The 24,764-nt window shown below is 30.9% G+C and overlaps 1 long non-coding RNA gene across 1 annotated transcript; it reads left to right on the top strand.

The window, feature by feature from the left end:
* The first annotated feature begins 6,431 nt into the window (after positions 1 to 6,431).
* On the top strand, positions 6,432 to 8,830 carry LOC145955839 (uncharacterized). The gene is made up of 2 exons (XR_014432566.1): positions 6,432 to 7,861; positions 7,976 to 8,830. It is a non-coding gene; the product is annotated as an uncharacterized LOC145955839 (long non-coding RNA).
* The last annotated feature ends 15,934 nt before the right edge of the window (positions 8,831 to 24,764 follow it).

The following is a 24,764-nucleotide window of genomic DNA, read 5'->3' as shown; positions in this document are numbered from 1 at the left end:
ATTTTTAAATTTTAACATCTCATAGTTAAGTCTTTTATTTATAAAGTTAATTAATTTTTAATATTAATTTTTATTATTTAAAAATTTAAGAATTAAATTATCTAAAATATTTATATATCAAATCAAATTATCATTTTTACATGTATTATAAATTGTATATAAATTATATGATTTTGATTTCTTTCATTTTTTTTAATTTTATGTTCAATATAATTAATAATAACTTTTTTATAAAAAATGTTAATTATGTATAGAAATCTTATATGTGTTGTATATGTGAAATTTTTTATTAAAAAAAATGGTGTAATTTCTTTTTATAGTGGTCCCCCTAAATGAAAATTCTAGCTCACTGGGTCCAATAAAAAAAATCAAAAAAAATATAAAATTTTTATGTAAGACTAAAATTAAATTTTAAAAAATTTAGAAACACATAATCATATTTTATTATGCAAAAAAATATATTATGAAAATGTCATCAGAGGTACCATTTTGATTCAATAAAAAAAAGTTCTAAAATAAATATAAATTTTATGTATGACTAAAATTGAATTTTGAAAATTTTAGAAACACACAAAATATATTTTGTTATGCAAAGATATATTATGAAAATGTGTCATTTTCTACCTTTTGATGAAAAACAAATGGTGAATAAAAGGAAAAAAAAATTGAAAGCTTTTCAGCGAGATATTTAGGTTGAGATTTGTTTCAAGAGCAGCAATCGAACATCTACTAAGCCATTTTTTTTATCCAATTAGGTTTAATCATGTTTTCAAATGTGTTGAGCTTCTAATTAAAAAAAATGCGTTGAGCTTCTAATTACCAAAATAAAAAAATGAGTTGAGCGCTTTTTACTAACTCTTTTATTTATTTGTATGGCAAGTATTAAGTGTATTTGTTTTATATTTTTAAGATATTAAATGTATTTAATTTTTATTTAATATTGTGTGTTTGGATACTAAGGGGGGTGTATTGGATTAAGATTTTAAAGGACTTTTTTAGTGAAAAAAAATCCTGCGGATTTTAAAAGACTTTGCAGGATTTTCATGACTTTTAAGATTTTGCAGGATTTTACAAGATTTAAAATCAGGGTTTTAATGGATTCTACAAGACTTTTAAATCAGGATTTTAATGGATTGTGTGGGATTTTGTAGAGTTTTGACATTTGATAAGATTTAAAAAAAAATTCATACATTCAAATTTAAAAAGAGTCAAAGATAAAATAATTAAAAAAAACAATAATGTCTAGATAAATAATAATAATAATTCTCCATAATATTCTATCATCTTTTTATAGCATCCACTATCAATTGTAACAATTCATCGGAATCCTCCTTGGTCCAAGTTTCATAGTTTTCTTTCTCTTTTCCTTTTTCTTTATTATTTCCATGTGAATCTCCCATTTGAATTACTAAAATAATATATGTTGAAAACCAGTTATATAAATAATTATGGATAAGAGACAAAATCAATAAAATTATATTATTATTTTTAGAAGCACACCAATTATACAAAATCGAATATATCTTGGCTATCCAAATGGATCAAATATCTCAATCATTATAAAAAAATGTAAAAACGAAAATATAGAAACAAAAGATAATTTTTTATATAAAAAAAATTAGTATATTCGATATTGAGAAAATATTTAGATATATAATCTTTTTATATAAATGAGAGTATTTAGATATAGAGAATATATATATATATATATATATATATATATATATATTTATTTTAGTTATATATTATATGATAATTTTTAACGATATTTATAAATTTAAATTATTCTAACAAATATTTTAACAATGTTTTATTTTTTAAAAAATAAGCTAATGAAGACATAAATCCTAAACCCTAAAAAATTAGATACTGCAATGTCTTATGTTAATTTTCTTTTTTAAAAATATAAAAAAAAATCTTAAATTCACAATATAAAAATAAAAAGAAAAATTCATAGTAAAAAAAATAAAATAATTGTTGAGTCATAAAAGGAGGGATAAGAGTAACAAATTCAAGGAAATGAGAGAGTTCGCAGTTTTTATGCTGAGAGGGTTCTTCCCCCAACTATGATCCATTTTCATCTCATTCTACTCACAGAAACCCTAACAAATTCATCTTATATATATATATATATATATATATATATATATATATTTAGAGATTATGATATCAATTTCATCTTTCACCTTTTTTTTCTTCTTGACGTATGTTATAAAAAAAAATACCACTTAAAAGTTGAAATTTCAAGCATTTTTTTTGTTATATAAAGGAACAAATTCAACTATATAGAATAAAATAAAGCAAGTTAATTAAAGAGAACGAACAGAAAAATAGAGCAAGTCAATGACACTATCATTTACATATCAGAGTTTCACAAAATAGGAGAATGGGATGAGAACAGTACTACAATATTATATATGAGCAATGAATAATAGTATAATATTATTAGTAGAGAAAAAATGGAGAAGACAAGAGCATAGAAAAAAAAAGATGAAAAACTCACTTGAAAAATATTGTAACACTTGAAAAATCACTTCAAACAATCCTTCAAAATCCGTTGGGTTTGGATGAGATTGTTTTATGAATCTGGTATTTATAGATAACACTAGAAAGTCCTTCAAAATCCCTCTCACACAACAATCCTTTAAAATCCTTATATTTTTGAATACCAATGGATTGTTTTTAAGTTGTAAAAAATCTCAAATGAATACCAGTGGATTTTAATAGACTCTTTAAAAAAATCTTGAAAATCCATATTGAATACCACTGGATTGTTTTTAAGTGACATAAAATCCTGATTGAATACCAATGGACTTTTTTACTCAAAAAAAGTCTTTTAAAATCCTACGAAATCCTAAACCAATACACCCCCCTAAATCTAAATATAAAAGTATTAAAAAAATTATTGTTTAAATTTAATTTTTATCAAACCTGAATATCAGAATAGTAAATAAAGGAATGATTTAGTGTGTGTTTGTTTTATTGTTAAAATTTTGCAAACTTATGTTAAATGGAAAAAATAAAAAAAAATTGTTTTATATTTTAGTACTTTAGAAAGAGTGATTTTATGTTTTCGTTAAAAAATAGATTTCTAAATACGCTATTAATGTTCATATATTTTTTTTGTTAATTTTCCTTTTTTTTATAATAATTTTTCACTTTTTAATTAAATTATCTTATAACTCTCAAGTATTTTTCATTTAAACTAAATAAGTTTTATGTATTTTATAAGATATAAGATGATAAATACAGAATAAATAAAGAAAATAAGTTTTACTAGCACAAAAGGAATGATACAAGTTTTTATAAGATGGATGAAATCAATTGTCAAGATGGTGGGTATAAGGTAAAAGTGTCACATTGGTTATTATTGTTCTTGGAGAATGGTTTATATATATCAAGTTGTGATATAGGTATGTAAAACGGCTTGCATGCATGTAAAGGTTCATGTGTGTTTACGTGGGTTAAGTGGGCATATCATAGTGCAAATTAGTTAATTTACTCTTACACGCACGAAATACATGGATTTCTTGTATTATAAAAGAAAGAGAATGTATAGAGAAAAAACAAGATAATATAAAATGGAGAAAAGAATTTGATTGGCCAAGTGAGCATATCATAGTGCAAATTAGTTAATTTGCTCCCGCACACCCGAGATACATGGATTTCTTGTATTATAAAAGAAAGAGAAAGTAGAGAGAACAAACAAGATAATATAAAATGAAGAAAAAAAATTTGATTAATGTAATGTGTTTGAAAGATGATTAACTTATTTATAAGTACATGTAATAAGTATATTGCCTTTGAAAGAGGACTAGCCTATTTATAACAATTTGTCTATTAAAAAAATCTTAATATGAATTTATTAAGAAAATATCATTTATTTAATAACTTAAATTTTATATAAGTAAATTTATTTGGTAGCATATAATTAATGTATCATTTTAGTTATTATTTTTAAATATGTAATATATATTAAAAAATAATTACTATATTAATATGAATCAAATAATATTTTGAAAAATCTTACTATAGTGAGCAATTTCTCTTACCAACAATATAGTGAGAAACTATTTTTCATATTATATTTTAATTTATACTTTTAAATTATTAACACTTACCTACTATTTCTAATAATGTGTTCGCTCTGTTCCATTATCTTTTTACATGGTAATGAAGTTGTCTATACTAAGCTACTCCTATGGAATTATGTTAAAGGAAAGTTGTAAATGACTAAAAGCAGTAATAAAATTGTAAATAAAGCTATGAATAAAGTTATAAAGGAACCGAAGAAAATGATAAATTTATTGATTTTGTTAAAAAAAAAAAACTCAATTATACAGTGAATTCTAACATCAATAATTTAATAATAACTATATGTTACTCCCCCTTTTTTTTATTAGTTCAACCATGGGTCTAAAAAGTAAAAACTATCTCTAATCATTAAGGATGGTAACGAGGCTGGATGGGTACGGGTTTCATGATATCCGTCCCCGTTCTCGCAAGTCAATCTCATTTTTGTACCCGTCCCCGTCCTTGTCGAGTATGTGATTTTCATCCCTGTCCCTGTTCTCGTCGAGTATCGGGTATACCCGTATCCGTACCCGTACCGTCAAATTTTTTATTTTTTATTTTTTGTAAAAAAAATGAAATTTTAAATTATTTTTTTATTATATTATAATTATAATTAAATTATTTATCTATTTCATACTATAATAAATAATCACAATAAAAAAATATTAAAATTCTTTAATATAATTAAATTAAAAGTGAATATTAAATTAAAAATGGGAACGGGGACGGGTACGGGTACGGGTACGGGTATGGGACGGGTAAGTACATACCGTATTCGTACCTGATTTAATATATCGAATTTTATCCGTACTCGTACCTGTACTCGTACCCAGTCAAACTGGATATTAACCACTGTTCATGTCTCAATCATTAGCCTGCTATTGGATTAGACAAACTTCGAACCATATTGAGCCCACTCGTGTTTGGCTCACCCAACCATTTAAAAGTAATATTTTTCACTAAAAAAAAATTAGGACAAGGCAACCATTTAAAAGTAGTTTAAATTCTAACTAACGTATGATAAATTATTCTTAATGTTATATTTCTTTTTTAGGTTTAATATATCATTTAATTTTGAATTTTTAAGATTTTATAATTAAGTTTTTAAACTAAAAAAATATAATTAAATCTTTATCTTTTTAACTTTTTTAATTTTATCTCTTGATTAAAAATTTGTTAATAATCTATAAAATTTTACAAAATATTCTTAATACATATGAATGATAATATTAAATAATATTTTAATATAATTATATTAGTATGTAGATATTAAAAATATTTTGTAAAAGTTTCACTAGATCTAAACAAATTTTTAACTATAGATACTAAATTATAAAAATATAAAAAGATGAAGACCTAATTTTATCAATATAAGTCATATGTGTATATGGTGAACCCTTGGAACCCTTCGAGTGCACAACAGTTTGAGTAGTGTCCAATTGTGCACAATAGTTTGAGTAGTAAATTTTGATCATCAACGAAAATAATCTTTAACCAAATTAATATAAGGTGAAACTTTAGAATATTGATGAAAAAAAAATTACACTAATTTGATGACTATTGTGGAGACTGTGCAAGATTTTTTTTTTTTTTTTTATGTCACACAATGACAATGGAATGGACACACCTGTAACTCAAAGCCCAATTCACTTCTACCGTTAAGGGTACTAACGTTGGTACTTCCTTTCATCATTTCATGTCACACAATAAAAATGGAATAATAAACACAATACTATTGGAACCAACTTCATATTCTCGTAGTGGTGGGGTAGTACAGTTTGCTCCACCAAACAATGTCTTTCAATTATCACTTCAATTACAAGGATTACTTCAACTTGTATTCCTTTCACAAATCACCCAATATTGCCCAAACTAGAAACTGCCCTATCTTTTCCAATCCATCCCCTCTTTCTTTTATGGAGTATCAAATAATTCAACTATTATATTATATACTACATTACGCTTAGGTCATCAACAAACCATAATACAGCATAATTAGATCATCATACTACCATCACAAATTGTGCATTCTTTTGTTGTATTTATTATTAATTCGTGAATGGAGACCAAATATGTAGTTTCTATTACAATGGATTTTTTAAGAAAACGATGACCGAAGGTTGGTGTCACTTTTTTTCATGTTCTTTAAGATGTCAGAATGAGAAGACTTCTCGATATTATAAAAAGAGCGTAAGTAAATGTTAAGATATTGTTGGTAGAAATATACTAAAAAAAATTATTATACAGGTCTAAATCACAAACAGTTTTACTAATCGTCGTAACTATTCAATTAAACTCTTACAATAAGATTTTAGAGTTCAAGGAATTTTTCTAAAAAAACTTTACATTAAACAAAGTTTTATTAGCTTAGGAGAAATTAAACCCACATTCACGTAAGAATAAGAGTTAACTTCATATGCTTAAACACTTATGTTAACATGAGTTAATGAGGTTTTTGTCACCTTTTTCTTTTATTTTTGTTCTCCTCCACATAAGACAGAATCATTACAAACATTTTCTCCCTAGTAATAGTAAATCAACTGTGAAAAAATCCGTGAGTGCAAATCAACTACAATTTTTTTTTTTTTTATCAATTAGTAGTTTTGACATCAAGTCTAGTTAAAATTTAATAGGAAAAAAATAGTATATTAGTAATCTTGTTCAGTAAGAGTCCAAAAAATGAAGTGATGGAATAAAATTCGAAAAATAAAATGGACTAAAAATCAAGAAACAGCAAGGAGTCAAACACATTCATCCATATGCATAATACATAGCACATAGCACTGATGCACCATTGCAGTCAACAATAATTAACGGAAAAACTATTTCACTAGCACTCAATTTTGCAAATATACATTCAAATGTGTGACATCCCCTTTTATTGTGTACCAATCAAATCAAATGACATGCTTTAAGCAACTACTACCTTCATAGTGGATCAAGTTTCAAATTACACATCAATAAAAACTGCTTTGGTGTAATCTAGTAGAATCTCCATCAGATAAAATTATTCGACCTAAAATACCATTCCTCTGCTTCTGGCAACTCAACTAACACTTGAATTCCATGTAAAAAGTTCCATTTGATGAGATCAAAGTTATAGAAGAAGCAGATATGCCCCAACCCAACACTTCCATATAAACTTCGTGACTCATTTGATGATAGATTGTGATTGCTGACAAATCACAATTAATTGGAGAGTTGAGTGAGGCCCCCTCCGTTTCCAAAGCAATTATATCACTTCATGTGTCTCTTGCTTCGCATTTAAACACACATTCACACTCACCCTCTTCTTCCCTCTCTTTTTCCCATCACTTTCTCATCCCTCACTTTCTCCACAACCCATCCTCTGCCTCTTCAGTTCACCAATGAAGACCCCTCTTTCTTCACTCGTCATCTTCACCTTTCTCTTCCTCTTCTTTCTCTCCTCAGCAATTTCCACACCTCTTCCATCTCCAACCTCCTCAACAAACACTCACTATTGCGACTCTTTTTCCCACTCAAAGCCACGTTCTTTGTGCATTGGACTTCAAAGAATGCACCACAACTTGCCTCCACTTACACCCCAGCTTGATCCAAGGTTCGTGGAAGAGAAGAGGCGAGTTCCCACTGGACCCAACCCACTTCACAACTAACTCAACCAATTCCAAACCCTCTTCACTACTAGTGTTTTTTTTCCTTTATAACCATGTTCCTAAAACCATATTTATCAGCTTTACTGATGACTAATCTCTGTGGAGTAACTCACTGCCTCAGTGCTAGGTGCTAGTATTATACATATACTAAGGTATCTTTAATTTGCACTTACAATTTTAATTTGACCCTACCCTTTTTCTTGTTGCTTCACATTTCATAACCATCTATCACCACCTTTCTTGGTATTATTCTCATGGGTCAATAGTACTATCATCTATAAACATGCTCAACATATCATCCATACACTTGCTCGACACCAACAACGCCGGAAGAATGATTATACATCAATTGCAACATAGAGCTACCATAGCATGCAGAAAGACACAATCTTTGGCAAAAATGGTTCCTCGTCAGCTTAGTTTCCTCCGTTTCTTTAGTTGTTGACTACTTGACTTGTTCAATTTTCCTTATTTTACCTTTCTTTAATTTTATCCGTGACCTATAGTAGTACTGAGATCGAGTTTTGTGTAACAGACACTATAATTTTTACTGTTTATAATAGTCTTATTTAGTTCCATTATAATTAATTTAGTCATGAAAAAGATATATATATATATATATATATATATATATATATATATATATATATATATATATATATATATATATGGTTGTAGACTACCCACAGAAAAAGGGGTGGTATAACGTTAGAGTTTGTATCTATCAGTTTTACTTTTGTGTTGCCCTCTAGTGTAGGACAATGAAGTTCCATTTCCATGCTTGTTTTTGGTTTTTTTGATGATGCAATTTGGAGGTAGCACACGGAGAGAGCGTGTGGGAGAGAAGGAAGAGATGAATCTGAAAACAAGCATGGAAATGGTAAGGGAATGTGGTTGGGAAGAGGACCCACGAGTTTCATTAATGCGGAGCCACCGAAAGAGAAGGGTGTATCTATTTATTATGAGTGCTGCTACTGCTAGCTAGGGTTCATGCGCTCATTCTTCGTGTCATGTTAGTCAACTACATTATTTTTATTATTATTTTTTTAAAAAAATTTAAATGCTTATGTATAGTTGAACTTTTATCTGAATTGAATATATGGGATACTGTGTTGCTTTTATTGCGCTTCTGTCATGCTATTCCTGGTATGTTTAATTGGGTACGATTCACTATGTAATTCCTGTGTATGATCACAAAGATTCAATGATGGAATGTTAATGCAGCTTATTGGTTATGTTTCATCAGTGTCTCATTAAATTTAACTATAATATTAAATTTGGATTAAAAATATTAAATTTGATGTATTGTGGTCTGATTTATATGACTTTTTTTTTAAAAGTATAATATTTTGAATAATTATGTATCAATAAACATCAAATTCAAAGTAAAACTTAAATTTCATATTTTAAAAAATAGGTGGACTAAATGTCTCTATTTTAAAATAAAGAGATTAAAATTTCGAATTGTCAAAAATAAAATGAGAAATTGCAATTTAGTCAATAAAAAAGAAATACTTAATTCATCAAAACCAATAAAAATAGTTAAGTTAGTTTGTTGTATTAATTATGTCATAATTTGAAATTTTATTAAGTATTGATAGAATTAAATAATATAGGTGGTAGTAATAACACTACTCATAAAAAGTGTCATTCTAGATTATTTTATACATGCAAAAAAAACCCAAATAAATAGATGAAAGAGTGTAATAATTTTACAAAATAATCCTTATGATTAACATTCTTTATTAGAAACAATGTAATATAATAATCACTTTTTAAAAAATGTTATGAAGGGTATAAATGAAAAATATGTAATTAAAACTACATTAAAAACCTATCTTGACACTTAATTTTATTTATTTTTTCTCCAAACAAGACACTTATTATGAGATGAAGAAAGAAATAAACATGACTTATAGTATTAGTTGCCCAATAAATGCATTCACTTTAACAAAAAATGAATAAAAGACTCATTAATAATCTCATAATAAATTAAGAGTATAAATTAAAGACAATTATCAATTAATATATTTAAAAGTAGACTTATACTTCTTATAATTAGGAACAAAATAGAAGTCTCAATTATTTTTTATATATAAGAACAAAATAATATAATATTAAGATAAATATAATGTCAATAAGTTGTGTTCACCTCGTTAATTGTTGATGCTGTCCACAACAACTTGAATAGATTTGGATTAATATAATTGATCCTATCAAAATTTTGGATCGATGATTCCACGAGCACTCCTTATTGGTTATGATTAAATTTTGTTTTGATTTTTTTTCATAAATATTAAATAAACTCTTTAATATTTATAAAAATAAATGTTAAATTTAAAAATAAGTTATCGTGCATATAAGTACTTAATATCATTTCATGAAATGTAAATAGGTTTTTTTCTTTTTGTAATCATGGTATTAATATAGAGTATTCACCACCGAAGTGACTAATCTCAATCAAGATCAGTGACAGATCTAGAAAATTTAAATAATGAGGACAATATTTATTCATATATTTGTAGTATTAAAAATTTTATATATAATTTTTAAAAATATAAATATATATCATAATTATTTTTTACAAGTTTTTATATCTATGATTACATTTAAAGATGAAAATAAATTAGATCAGACTAGATTATATTATAATTTAGTATGTTTAAATCTAACTTTCTTTAAAAATACCTACCCTAAATATGAATTATTTATTTGTCATAAACATTTTTAAAATATTTAATTAAAACTACAATCCTAAAGACTTACTTTATAATAATTTAACAATAATAAAAACATAAAAATAAATATGTTAAATTTTATAAAAATCAAGTTTAATTATTTATAATATAAACATGTTTTTAACATCTAATATAAAATTTTAAATGATAATTTATTTTAAAATATATTTTACAATAAAAATTCTAAATAAAACATAAATCTTCCAATATTTCCTATTTTGATTTTTTTAATCAACATATACAATCTTACTATTTTTATTTTTTTAATCAACGTATACAATAAATAAAAAATACAAAAGGTAAACATGTATCCTATAAATTTTATTTTATCAAAAATTGATTCTTTAATAATTACATGTGAACATTAATATATATATATATAATAATTAAAAAAAATTTAAAAATTGATTTGTTATTAAAGAACATTCTTTATCACATATAAAAATTAATTTCTTTCGAAGGTTTTACGGATATCAAATAAATAAACATCTCCACCAAATTTATATTTTATACATACAATAATATATATATATATATCTTATTATAATATAATTTTTATTTTTTAAAAATATATTATTTTTTTAGATAAAAAATATATGTATCTATCAAATAGTAGTGGGGGCAAGTGCACCCTCCCCCCCACTATATTACAAGTAGATCTATCCCTGATCACGATCATGGGTATGCACACATTGATAGAGAAAGCCCAACACAATAACAACAAATCAATAAAAAAGGAATAACTTAGTGAAAATTAAATCTTCCTACTTGCAAGAATCAACGAGGAACACCAATAAAATAAAGTAAAAATAGATAAGCAAAACATGTAACAAAAACAGATTTTTAACGTGAAAACCCCTCAATGTAAAGGTAAAGATTATGAGCCATACATACAAAAAAGAACTCCACTATGATCAACAAATGGTACAAGAGAGTCTCCAAAGAATGCACCAAGTAATGCTTACAATCAGTCAAAGCAAATTAAGCACAATTACTAAATAAGAAGATGAAAAGTCTAAAAATAGAACTATTATTGCAGACACATTTCTCCCACTCCAAACTTCCTTTCGATGATCCAACCATTAAATAGGAAACTCCACGTTGTATAAACCTTTTGTCCAAAAATCGGCCTAATCCAATGATGAACGAATCTCTAATTACAATTAAAAAATGCTACCGGGTGGATATGCAACCTGAACAATGAAACTTTCTCTCTTTACATCTCTTTATATTTTGTTATTGTTTTCTCTCAAAATTAGTCATTCTCACTATGTCCTAACTTAATCCCTCTCTACTTAGTTAAGTGAGACATAATAAACTTACACAATTTGAGTCTATTCTCCACATAGGAAGAGAGCCTAAAACCTAATAAATCTCCCCCTCACAATTATGTGGAGATAATCACTAAGCATTCAACTCATCATATCAACACCATTATCATTAGTGTGAATTTTGTCCAACTCCAAAAACTTAGCATCCAAAGCATTACATATTCAATGATATCTCACATCAATATGCTTAGACCTTGAATGAAAAGTTAAATTCTTACTAAGATGAATAACACTTTGGCTATCCACAAATAGTAGATATTCATCCTGAATAAAACCAAACTTCTAAAAAAAAAAAATTCTCCCATATCAACTTCTTACATGCTTCATTAATGTCAATGAATTTTGTCTTTATAGTAGACAAAGCTACACAACTTTATAATCTATACTGCCAAGTCATAGCTACCCCTACAAATTTAATCAAATAGCCTAAAGTGGACTTCTGGGAATCAATGTCTTTAGTCATATCAGAGTTCGAGTACCTCACCAAAGTAGGTTTATCACCTCCAAAACAAAGCCTTATGTTTGTAGTACTATGAAGATACCTCAAAATTCATTTCACAACATTCAAATGCTCTCTACTTAGGTTTGACATAAATCTACTAATAATACCAATAACATGTGATGTATTTGATCTTGTGCACACCATTGCATACATCAAACTACCCACTGTAGATGTATAAAGAACTCATTGTGTATCTAATTTCTTAGCTTGATTTGATAGACTTTATTTAAAACTCAACTTTAAATGAGTATCAAGAGGAGTGCTCACCACCTTGACATTTTCCATCTAGAATCTCTAGGACACTCTTTTAATTTATTATTCCTATGACAACCAAAGTTTCTTCTCTTTTCAGTCACACATGATTTTTATACCAAGAATCCGTAAAGTAGCTCCCATGTCCTTCATGGAAAATGACTTGCCCAATTACTGCTTCAACCTGTCAATTTTAGAAACATCTTTCCCAATAATAAACATGTCATCAACATACAATAAAAGGATAATGAAGTCATTGTCAAAAAAATTTCTAACAAAAACATAATGGTCAAAAGTAGTCTTCTTGTAACCATGCTCACACATAATAGACTCAAAGTTCTTATACCATTGCCTCGGAGCTTGCTTCAAACCATATAAACTCTTTCTCAACCTATACACATAGTTTTCCTTGCCTTTAACAAGAAAATTATCAAGTTGCTTCATGTAGATCTCTTCCTCCAAATCACTATGAAGGAAAATAGTCTTCACATTCATTTGCTCTACCTCCAAATCAAAAGTAGTAGCCAAACTCAATATAGTTCTAATGGATGTCATTTTCACCATAAGTGAGAATATCTCATTAAAATTGACACATTTTATTTGACTAAAATCTTTCACCACTAATTTGGCTTTACAAATAGATCTGTTCACCTGCCTCACAAAAGGATTCTTTCAAAATTATCATGGCATTAATAGCCCATTATGACTTGTAGCTACACCAAATGGATGTGAAAACCATATTTCTAAATGGGGACTTAGAGGATAATGTTTACATGGACCAACCAATGGGGTTCGTAGTTGAAGGAAAGGACCTCATGGTGTACAAATTAAAGAAATTAATATATAGACTTAAAGCAAGCTTCCTAACAATGGTATTTGATGTGTGTATAAATTGTCTTTGCATTCATACTTTAGTTCAGACCATTTGCATATATTATTGCATTGTTTGAATGATTTTATCATGTATTATCTTTGTTTTATATTAAACTTTTGGTTTTCTTGTTTTTCTTTGTAAATAAGTGTTTTAGGTGCTTAAATCATGGTTTAAAGAGAGCAAGTATCAAGATGGAAGAGTTGAAATCAGAAAATTCCACAAGCAGGTTGTGGGCTTGGGCCAAATGAAAAGAAGAGGAAAAGACAACTCTTACGAATTAAAAAAAAAAAAAAAAAAGAGTCTGAAAATAAAAAAGGAATAATTAGAAGAACAAAAACACAACTGATCGTCAGGGAGAGGAATGACTCATCAAGAGGAGATCAACTCACCATCGAAAGATGAACAACTCATCAGTCTCTTTTGGTTTTTCCTTTTACATTATGCAAAATTAATTTTTCCTTTTGTTAGAGTATTGATGTAATATTCTGAATCATAGTTTCTGAACCTTTTCAGTTGATGTTTAGTTAATTTTAATTATCCATGTCTCCAATGTTTATTCTATGAACAATTTTACAATTGGGAGATTGAGGATTGTTTACGATTATAGACAGAACAGATTAGGTTTTGTCACAATTGGGAAATTGGGAATATCTAATTAGTTTGTGTTTGAGATGATAATTGTTCTTTATAATTCTATTGAATTTCATAATTGTCCTAAGGAATTGGGGATTAGGGTTCAATGAATAGATTTACTTGCCTAAGGGATTAGGGGTAAACAACTCTTAATAAACTCAAGTGGGTAATTACAATTCTTTGATCAATTGAAAAGGGTGGGAATCTATAGGAAAGAATATGAAATCAATTCTCTATAATACTGAGTGAATTTTTTTTAATTTTCTACGTTCGTTGTTCCATCTATTTTTCAATTGCTCAAAATTAATGTAAATTAGTAATCTAGTATTCAATAAGTTCAATTCCTGAGAACGATAATATTATTACTACAATAACGATTGGTACACTTGCCAAATGTGCAACGATATTTGAAGTTTAATGATATCATTATTTCCTTTGGATTTAAGGAAAACACTATTGATTAGTGTATATATTGAAAGGTCATTGGGAACAAAATTATTCTTTTGATTTTGTATTTTAATCATATCTTATTTGCAATTAATGATTTTAGTTTTCTTCATGATACCAAGAAGTTTCTCCCTAGTAACTTTGAAATGAAGAATATAAGTGGGGCAAACTATGTGATATGAATGAAAATATTTTGAGATAAATCACAAGGACTGTTAGGCTTGTCTTAGAAAATATATATCAATAAAATACTAGATAGATTCTGGAGAGAAAAGTACTCAATATCACATGTTTCAATTCAAAAAAGAGACAAGTTTAGTCTCACTCAATGTCATAAAAATAACTTGGAATGGAAACAAATGGAAGTATATCCATATGCACCTGTTGTTGGGAGTATTATGCATGCTTATATATGTACTTGATCATATATAAGCTTTTCACCTAGAATGCTAGGAAGATATCAAAGTAACCCAAGAGTAGAACATCGGAAAGTTGCAAAGAAAGTTCTAAGATGCTTATAGGAAATGGAGGGTTACATGCTTACATGTGGAAGGTCTAATCACCTTGAGGTGATTGGCTATTCAAACTCGGATTTTGGTGGATGTGTGGATTCAAGAAAATTCACTCTTGGCTGTGTATTTGTTTTAGCCAAAAGAGTAATATCGTGGAAGGGTGTAAAATAATCAATCATTGCTCCATTGACCATGGAAGTTGAATTTGTAGCATATTTTTAAGGTTACAATTTAGGCTAATTGGTTGTAAAACTTTATTTCAGGGCTTGAGATTGTTGACAGTATGGCCAAGTCACTGAAAATGTATTGTGATAATTCTACAACAATGTTTTTCTCTAAGAACAATAAGTACTCTAAGGGTTCTTAACATATGAAATTAAAGTACTTTATCGTGAAGGAACAAGTTCAAAGATAAAGAGTGCCACTAGAACATATTAGCACAAACCTTATGATAGTTAAACCTTTAACAAAGGGATCACCATTCAAAACATTTATTGAGCATGTTAAAAATATGGACATTATTGTTAGTAATGACTGTTGAGTGTTATATTTATTTTATATTAAGTAATTAACACTTTAAGCTCATTAATGATATGTTTCTGATTATCTATTCTATATGGCTGGAAGCATATTTGTGTTAGTGTAATGTAAGCAGGTATTATCTTGAATAAAGACATTATGTTGGACTAATTATGTACTCCTTATTAATAGTTATATTAAAGAGAGTAGTACATGTGTCGCAACCTAGATTTTTCCGATCTTGCGACTAATGGTTTAGACATCTTTTTAAAGATCTCATTAATTAAGGAATGCCCAGACACTAGACTAATCCTTAATTAATGGTTTTGAAAATAGGTTCTATGGAGTCGCCACCAATATTTTACTCAAAACATTGGAAAAATAAAAGGTTTTTTAAAAGTCCAATAATGGCCTTGATAACCAGAATTGGGTTCGGGGGTCGGTTACGTGTAGGGAAGGTATTAAGCACCCCTACAACGCCCTCAATCAGTACTCTATGATGAAGTTAACGAGATAAGAAATAATAAATTAAATATTAGATCCCCTTTATGAATTACTATTTACATGCTTGAAATTTAAATTACACGGTAAACCCCTATAATATCTACATAATTGTGTTTATTATAGTAATATGTAAAATAAAAGAAGAGAAAGATAAAACAAGAGATTGATGAGTAATACCTCGTAACAAGCTTTATTGGATCTTCAACTATGGAGGTTTTAGGTGCTTTGTGGCAACCTTTCGCACTACAATAAGCCTCACAAAACTCAAGTACAATAGGAGAGAGAGAAAAAAAAGGAAGAAATTTCGAGCTCTATGGAGCTTTGGACGAAATTTTGGAGGGTCCTCAAAAAATGAGCCTCAGCTGCCTATTTATAGCCTTTAGAAAGGGTCCAGAACGGCCCGTTCCAAAATCGGAACGGCCCGTTCTGGATCCGAACGTTATATGCAAAATTCTTACCCTGGAACGGCCCGTTCTGGAGTGCTAGAACGGCCCGTTCTGGATTTGGAACGGCCCGTTCCAACCTAAGATTTTTAGGCTTTCATCTTAACTTGGAACGACCCGTTCCAGTAAAGCTTTTAACCCACTTTTTATAAGCTTGGAACGGCCTGTTCCAATTTAGTGCTTTTTGGCCTTTTTAGAAACTTAGAACGGCACGTTCCGAATTGGGAACGGCCCGTTCCGGTTTTGAAACAGCCCCGTTCTAGTCTTCTAAAATCAGCGTGTTTGGGCTTTTGGGCTCTCTAAAGTCCTGTCCCGTTGTTTGCATGCCCCCGGACGAAATTGGGTGTCTACAGCTGCCCCTCTTTACTTGTCCTTTGGAATAGCTGTGTTGCTTTTCCAAAGGCAAGTAAAGATGTAGACATTTCGTCCGGGTCTTCTTCTCGTCTCTGTGTTGATGCTTCTACGTTGCTTCCCTTGGACAAATGTATTTGCTTGTATCCTCACCCTTTAGAGCAGTTGAGCATTGATTGCGTACTCTATTGGGTAACAAGGTTGACAAACTGTACACCTGATCTTCAGTCTTCGAGTAGAAGCTCCATTGTTTCTCTTGTGATAGTGAGGTGGAGATCCGGTTCTTCAACCTGCTGATGTTGAGTATTGTTGTGCCGGCCTCTCCAAGCCGTCTGCTGATATTGTAGTATTATTGTGCCGGCCTTTTCAGGCCGCCTGCTGATATTGTAAGTATTATTGTGTCGGCCTCTCCAGGCCGCCTGCTGACGTTGTGAGTGAAGTTGTGCCGGCCTCTCCAGGCCGCCTGCTATGTTGTGAGTATTATTATGCCTGCCTCTCCAGGTCGCCTGCTAATGTTGAGTATTATTATGCCTGCCTCTCCAGGCCGCCTGCTGAATGCTGAGTATTATTATGCCTAGCCTCTCCAGGCCGCCTGCTGAATGCTGAGTATTATTATGCCTAGCCTCTCCAGGCCGCCTGCTGAATGCCGAGTATTATTATGCCTAGCCTCTCCAGGCTGCCTGCTGATGTTGATGATGCGATTGCCCTTTTTCTATGGGAGGACGTCTGATGAAGATGAGGATTGCTAGTAGGTGGTGCCCTTGTGATGGTGGGCAAATGAGTAAATGATGAGTATTATTATGCCTGGCCTCTCCAGGCTGCCTGCTGATGATGATAATGTGATTGCCCCCCCCCCCCCTTTTTTTTGGAGGACGTCTGATGAAGACGAGGATTACTGGTAAGTGGTGCCCTTGTGCTAGTGGGCAAAGGAGTTGATGGGTGACAAAGATTCTAGTGTTGCCCCTGCCATGTGAGTATTGTGATGCCTCTCCAGGCGCCTTTATTGTGGGATGGTTGGTAAGAGTTTGGTGTTGTTCTTGTCAAGGTGAGTATTGTAATGCCTCTCCAGGCGTCTGCTTGTGGTAGCTTTTTTTTTTTCTGAATTTCATTTTTTTGTTTAGCTTCGGCTCTTTCAAGTTTGAAGCTTGCCTTTTTTGCTATTTTTTCTAAATGCTTCGGCTTTTTCAACATTTGTGAAGCTTGCCTTTTTATGATATTGTTTTTGCTTTTTTATTGTCATCATTACTGGAGGGATCTATTCCCATGATGTTATTTGCTAGATCTTTATTGAGGAGTATTATCTTGGAAGCCACTCCTGGCTTTGGTGAGGAAACCATGCATGATCTTGGCATTCTCTTGGATTATCCTGCATTTGGTGAAGAGTAGGGCGCGATGGCCTCTTCATGCTTATAGGCTTACTTGTTTGGTCGTTGAGATTTTACGAACGCTTTGACCTGATGACTTCCTTTGACCATGGCAAGTATAATGGATGGATGCATGGATGCACATAAAAATGCAAGATAGGAATGATTTTTATTATTTGTTCATTTTTTTTGTAACGCCCTTCCATATGCCCCTACCTCATATGCATGTGATGCATTTTATGCTCATGTGTTTGTTCCTAAAGATGCAATTCATTTTTTTTATGTCAGGAAATTAACCTGTACGTATTAAGGTTAATGTTGACGATTCCTTTTTATTCGTGCCGTTCGTGATTGTTGTCGGGGTATGTTCTCTTGAACTCAAGGTTTCAATGGCTCCTAAATTATCAATGTGTAGTCAGATGTCTCTAAACTCCGTTAAGGGACATCTTAGTCTTCCCTTTGTGAGTATTCACTGTGCATTTTCCATGTATCCTTTCGGTACCATTTTAATGCCATAAAGGTCAAGAGAAAAAAAGAAAAGGGATGTTTGCATTTTTTCAAAAGGTTGTTAGAAGGGATTTTTTTTTCAAAAGGGGTTTTTAGAAGAATGGCTGGCCAAGGTGGGCTTTAGTGTTTATGGCTACTAAACAAAGCATATTTGCTACAAAGAAGCTATCATTGTGTTTAGCCTTTTTGGAAAGTGAGGTGATGACTCGGGGTCGTACTCTAATTGGATGATTCCTCTGAGTTGCCTTTCGGTTTTCAACTCAGGTTGCTGCTTTAACGTCCTAATTTTTGCCTAGGTCACTTGAGATGTGTTCCCTAGCGGACATTTTTCTTTTGATCTTTTCTTTTGCCTAGGTTACCCATTTTTACTTGTGGATTGCCTAGCAGATCTTGCCCTAACTTTTGCGCAGCCCCCTTAGTGGGTTTCCTTCTAGGCCTTCATTTTTTTTTGCAGCACTCATGAGGTATGAGATGTCTTTTTTTTATCAAACCCTAGTCATGTTTGAATTCCTGATTGTTCCTTTGTTATCCTTTCCATGCTATTGAGTAACATCTTTGTTGCAAATACATTTTGTTTATTAAGGGTTGATGGATGAGGCCTAAAGTGGATACCTAGAGGGAGAAGAGAAACGAAAGAGTGTTATGGCATTTAAAACAATACTTTCAATTTACATGTGCCCCTTTAACAAAGTTTGAAGGCCCGGGCATGCCCCGAGTTCGTGATTCATACATAGAGAGATAGACGAAGGTTGCCCCTTAGAAAGTCATGGATGATTTGACAATTTCAAAAAAACCATTCCACTTGCTTGGACGTCGGTGTTTCGAACTAGGAGTGAAATCTTTATGAATTCTTGCTTTCGAAGGGAATACTCGAACCACCTTTCGATTTCAACTCAGATAAACATTTTTATATATCCCTAACTTTTGCATAAGACGTATCCTATCGGGATTTTTATTCTTTTCTTCTTTACCCTAATTTTTGCCTAGGATGCCCTTTACGGGTTTTCATCCTAGCGGGTTTTTGTCGCACAATGTCTTTACTCCTCAATAGGATTTTGTCTTGTAATTCCCTAGAAGCAAGGATTCGTCCATTCTTAATCATTCCTCCTAGCCCGGCAATTGTCATTTCGTCATGGGAAACTCTTGCTATTTGAATCGTCGATTTGGGCGTGTGATGCCCCCAATTACTGATAAATGTTTCCCGATTTGATGTGTCAGGTTCGCATTTGATTACAGTAATTTCCATTATCCGGCTTAACACGCACAAGTTAGATTTCCATTTTTATTCTTATTTATTATTTACAAGGAAGGCGTGTTATCTATATGAAACGTAAAATAGGATGCAAAGACATATGAGAAATTCGACGGATATCATTCTCATTGATTTTTGTTTAGAGAACATTCTTTGCATACTATTATACGGGCCTTCCATTTCTAATGAATGTATGCTAATGTACTATCCTAGGAAATGCATGATATTTATTTTCTTCCTAAATTTTATCATGTTTTTGGCTAAAGGAAATGATGCATGATTTTTGCTATATATTTATCTTTTTTTATTTATTTAAATAAACTATCATATATGATGCTTTGAAGTTTGGGTATATAGAAGGGAGTTAAAATTTTATCATATTTTTTATTAATATTTATTTGTTTATAATTCTTATCCATTTGAAATAAATAAACACAAACAAATGCAACACACATATGCTCAAACAAATGTACACCCGCGAACAATCACGTTTAAATCCTTGGTCTGTGGTCCCTGCAAGAAAAGTGCATTGTATAGGATAGTTCTAATCTCACTAGTCTTAAGGCCCCCAAGGTGCCCCCATTATAGGGACCCAGTATCTCTGTCGTCGTCACCTGACAAACTCTAAGGTCTGTCGCAGTATTTCGGGCTAGAGTAACCAGTTATCACCTTGAGTGTGATTTCCGACAAGGCTCGCAGGCTCCAAGGCCAAACTTGGGCCGGTCGTACGTCAACCACTCCCTATGTTTATTACCCTCATGCCCCCGAGTGTAGGGGGAACTGTTGTGTGCAAAGGATTGTGTACAATTTTTATTTCGAACAAATGCTGAATTTAAACAGGAAAACAAATACTAAAGCCAAATAAATAAAACAAACAAAGTAAAGGGGAAAAATATTTAAATTATTATTTTTATTTTATCAACTTCATCAGTTAAATGGGCCTGACCCTCTTTAAACGTCCCCAGCGGAGTCGCCATCTGTCGCAACCTAGATTTTTCCGATCTTGCGACTAATGGTTTAGACATCTTTTTAAAGATCTCATTAATTAAGGAATGTCCGGACACTAGACTAATCCTTAATTAATGGTTTTGAAAATAGGTTCTATGGAGTCGCCACCAATGTTTTACTCAAAACATTGGAAAAATAAAAGGTTTTTTAAAAGTCCAATAATGGCCTTGATAACCAGAATTGGGTTCGGGGGTCGGTTACGTGTAGGGAAGGTATTAAGCACCCCTACAACGCCCTCAATCGGTACCCTATGATGAAGTTAATGAGATAAGAAATAATAAATTAAATATTAGATCCCCTTTATGAATTACTATTTACATGCTTGAAATTTAAATTACACGGTAGACCCCTAAAATATCTACATAATTGCGTTTATTATAGTAATATGTAAAATAAAAGAAGAGAAAGATAAAACAAGAGATTGATGAGTAATACCTCGTAACAAGCTTTATTGGATCTTCAACTGTGGAGGTTTTAGGTGCTTTGTGGCAACCTTTCACACTACAATAAGCCTCACAAAACTCAAGTACAATAGGAGAGAGAGAAAAAAAAGGAAGAAATTTCGAGCTCTATGGAGCTTTGGACGAAATTTTGGAGGGTCCTCAAAAAATGAGCCCCAGCTGCCTATTTATAGCCTTTAGAAAGGGTCCAGAACGACCCGTTCCAAAATCGGAACGACCCGTTCTGGATCCGAACGTTATATGCAAAATTCTTACCCTGGAAAGGCCCGTTCTGAAATCAGAATGGCCCGTTCTAGAGTGCTAGAACGGCCCGTTCTGGATTTGGAACGGCCCGTTCCAACCTAAGATTTTTAGGCTTTTATCTTAACTTGGAACGGCCCGTTCCAGTAAAGCTTTTAACCCACTTTTTATAAGCTTGGAACGGCCTGTTCCAATATTGGAATAGCCCGTTCCAATCTTGGAACGGCCCGTTCCAATCTTGGAACGGCCCGTTCCAATTTAGTGCTTTTTGGCCTTTTTAAAAACTTGGAACAGCACGTTCCGAATTGGGAACGGCCCGTTCCGGTTTTGAAACAGCCCCGTTCCAGTCTTCTAAAATCAGCCTGTTTGGGCTTTTGGGCTCTCTAAAGTCCTGTCCCGTTGTTTGCATGCCCCCAGACGAAATTGGGTGTCTACAACATGGAAGGGACTATATCGATTAAAATGATGTGTAACTGTCATGACTCAAATTAGTTCATATTCTTAATTATGAAATTATGATGAACCCAATATATGAAATGATTTAGTCATTTTTAATGTGCATTATGTTAGTTTAATTGATTAATTTATTTTCTTGTTATGAGAATTTCACATGAGCCAAGTAAGAGAATGTAAGATATTTATGCCTTATGTGAGAGACATGTGACATATAAAAGGACTAATACATAAATAATCAAGGACTAAATTCTAAATGGGCTTAATGAAGAAATTTCTAGGAATAATTGTTATTTGATGAGAATAACAATTTTAAGGGGTTATAAATACCCATTAGTGTGAAACAAAGTCCCCTCCCCAACAGAAAGTATTCTCTAAAACCTCAACCATTATGGAAGATAAAGAGAGTAGAAAGAAGAGAGTATAAGGAAGAGTCAAAATGAGTGAAATCTTGGTTTTCTTCTTCTCTCAAGAAGGTCAATGTACTCTAAGGTTCAAAGGGATTCCTACTATGTAGAAAGGTACCAATAGTAACACACTATTTCTTTGTTATGTAAGAAGGTATGCATAGTAACACACCATTCCTTTGTTATGTAAGAATTATGAATTTTAAATATCCTTTTAATTCTCTATAATTGATAGTCTTAAAAAACTATAAAACTTATAGAACCAATTAAGGTGGGAATCTCAACCTATTCCTTGTCCTTGGAAACCAAAAATGCAACAAATAATTATTAATACGTAAATATAAAAGATTGTAAAAACAAAACTTTGTAAAACACATGTTAATGGTTCCATACCATATCTTAAGTGACATTAATAAAAGTCTTGGGACTCGTAGTGTAGACTAATTCACCATTGTTGGAGGGCTGATTAGCCTTATTTTTGGCAGAAACAATCTTGAATTTCAGGATATCCCATTAGGCCAAAAGCTTAGCTCAATCATACTCCTCCACCCACTTAGACTTAATTCCTTGCCTTTGTGAACATATCTTACAAGACATCTTAAGTGATGCAAATCAAATGTATTACAAATCTTTTATGCATGGATAGCCTCCTATACGCATCTGTTTTACACAATAATGATCAAATAGTAAGAATGTGAATAAAAGAAATATTTGTAAACTAATAAAAGATGGAAAAACTTATTTTCCTTGAATATTTTAAACAATTCCTATCTACCATAGGGTGGGACTACATCTTAGGAATGGAAAACACCTTGAAAATTAAAATTCAATATAAAAAATGAACATAAATATTTTCTAAACAAGTTCAAATACTAAAATTAAATGAAATGTTAACTAACCCTTTTTTACATTAGGCTCAATGATGTACTTCCCCTTGTTTTTTATAGGGTTCCTTCTCCTTTGACCCCATTGGGTAAAACAAACACCATCATCCTCGTGAACTAAAGGTTGTGACACTCTTTTATTTTGAATGCATTTATTTAATAAATTTTGTGAAAAATTAACTAATTAAAAACGTATGTGAAGCAGATAAAATATTTATAAAACTAATTTGTGAGTAAATAACAACAAATTCAAAACATCATAATCAAAGTCATATAAAACTATAATAAAATCAAACAGTTTTATGTGTGTGTAGGAACCAATAGAGTTCAATTCAACTAGGATTGAAAAAAGAAAGCTACACTCACAAGCTTTTCCTTTTTACACATCGGAACATATGTTTTTCCATTGAACATGATTTTAAAATGATATTTAAACATACACTTTCACACCCCAAAGGTCATTAATAAGTGTAGTTCAAAACCTTAAAGTCAAATAAACATATAATTACAAAAGAAATAACCAAACATTTAACATCAATGTCACAACCTATCATAGATTTCAAATCCAAAAGGAAAAGTATAACAGAGCTTTCAAATCCAAAAGGAAAAGTATAACAGAGCTTTCAAATCCAAAAGAAAAAGTATTAGAAGAATTGGGGATTGAGTCTCCTCTTTAGCACTATCATCATTATAGTCTTGTTAGACAACACCTATATAATAAATTTATAGAGAAACATACAAGGAGAAAATGAGTGACATACATCTCATGGCATGCTCAAGTATAACAAAGGAAGCAAGTAGAATACATGCACATAAAAGTAGTTAAATGTTCAACAAGGAATGTATCAAAACTCAAGCACATGTGAATGACGTAGTGCAATATCCTTAATTGTTATTTCATATGCATCTGATACCAAGTCAAAAACATTTGAGAGTGATCTAGGGTTTCATATAGTCGATGGCTTGCCCACACACAAGATACGATCACCATTTACACTCTTAACTAGTCGATATCCCCAATGTCTTGTTAAGGTCACCTTACAACAATAGTACACCCCAACACACATTGGGATTTCTTCATTGGGTTTAATCTCCCCCAAGGTTAGGGTTAACAACCCTATATGGCCTCCACCATCCAAGTTCTTAAAAACTATTCAGATTAACTTAAATTGATTTCTCTCTTAACAAAAAGAACTTGAAAATAATTTTTTAAGGACCAATATGTGTCCAAATCGATATGCTACTCAAGCATACGAGAAGACATGGAAGTAATTTTCCAAATATTTCTCATATAAAATATAATATGCTAAATATTATATCCCTCTACTTTGAAGGTGAATATAACATGGAAGACAATCTCTATAAGAACACCA

The sequence above is a fragment of the Cajanus cajan genome, chromosome 3 (assembly GCF_000230855.2).
Source record: "Cajanus cajan strain Asha chromosome 3, NIPB_CcT2T_4, whole genome shotgun sequence".
NCBI classification, from domain to species: Eukaryota; Viridiplantae; Streptophyta; class Magnoliopsida; order Fabales; family Fabaceae; genus Cajanus; species Cajanus cajan.
This window is presented reverse-complemented; position numbering and strand designations above follow the sequence as displayed.